Source organism: Aplysia californica, unplaced genomic scaffold (genome assembly GCF_000002075.1).
Source record: "Aplysia californica isolate F4 #8 unplaced genomic scaffold, AplCal3.0 scaffold00065, whole genome shotgun sequence".
In the NCBI taxonomy this organism is placed as follows: domain Eukaryota; kingdom Metazoa; phylum Mollusca; class Gastropoda; order Aplysiida; family Aplysiidae; genus Aplysia; species Aplysia californica.
In genome coordinates this window covers 1,751,294-1,752,637 of record NW_004797335.1, presented here as the reverse complement: position 1 = coordinate 1,752,637, position 1,344 = coordinate 1,751,294, and positions in this window count along the sequence as shown.

Genomic DNA, 1,344 nt, shown 5'->3' with positions numbered 1-1,344 from the left:
GGGGGGGGGGGTGGTGATAGGTAGGAATGAAAAGGGGGTGAGGGTGTTAGGGTGGAATGAGGGAGATGTATGGGGTGGAATTAAGAGCCATTAGATCTTCAGGATAAACACAACTGGAGAAAACTCACATCAGTTAAACCATGAAATGGGAATCGAACATACATCTAATCTGCCATTACCATATCCACCAAACCTCTTCTTGTTGTTATTGCCGTTATTGTTCTTGATCTTGTTCTTTGTCTTCTCCTTTCACTCATCCACTTTCTCTTCTTCTTCTTCTTCTTCTTCTTCTTCTTCTTCTTCTTCTTCTTCTTCTTCTCCTTCTCCTTCTCCTTCTCCTTCTCCTTCTCCTTCTCCTTCTCCTTCTTCTTCTTCTTCATCTCCTTCTCCTTCTCCTTCTCCTCCTCCTCCTCTTCCTCCTCCTCCTCCCCCGTTCCCCCCTTTTCTCTTTACTCAGTGTTGACCTAAGCTAATTAATCAGGTCTCTTGTTGAACTGTTGTATCCTATTCTTGCTTGATTGCCAGTAAGCAAAATTTCTTATTTAGAGTTACAGTTCAGAAAAATCGGTGAGTTGGGGTATTATCTGGACATCAGCTGTGATGAAGCTGAGTTTGGGTAGCCCATAGGTGACACAAGATAAATAAACACAGGGCAACACCTTGGCAAAAAAAGGTTGCGTATGACCTAAATTTGAGGGCCGTGTCGACCTCATTACACAATTTTTTTAAATGTACCTCTGAATTTTAAAATAATAAATCTGGATTTCGTGCATATGTGACAAATATAAAGAGGTGTTTTCTATATAATCATTAGTATTTAATTTCAGTCTGCGCGAGGATGTTTTTTTAATTAGAACAAGAACGGTAGTTGAGTGTTAGTTTTTTAAAAATTTGTTTAATTAAATATATTTTATTTTATTTTTTAACTGACTGCATGTGCCGCAAGACTGAGTTGTTTTCAGTCCAGCGGTTAGTGAGTGACAGTCAAGTGCGTTTATTTAGATTTACTAATTGTGATATACAATGAGTAACGTTTCTTTCATATCTTCACAGTCTTTGAGATCGCTTGAGTTTCAATTTGCTGTCGCTTTTTCATTAATCACCGTTAGATTTCGTAATTTACAAAAAAAACAAAAAAACCTTGCCTTAAAGCTACTGAACTGTTTCCCCAAGGAAGCTGGTCAAGGCCGTCTCTTTTTATTCTATAACAAATCCCGAAAAAAGGACAAGACATGCCTTAGGATTTTTCAGGACCACACTGCTCAGATGATCCAAGAGGATGAAAACCCAGAAGAAAGACAAGAAAATGTATGTTTAGGGAGGGGGAGGCTCTACACGGGGAGG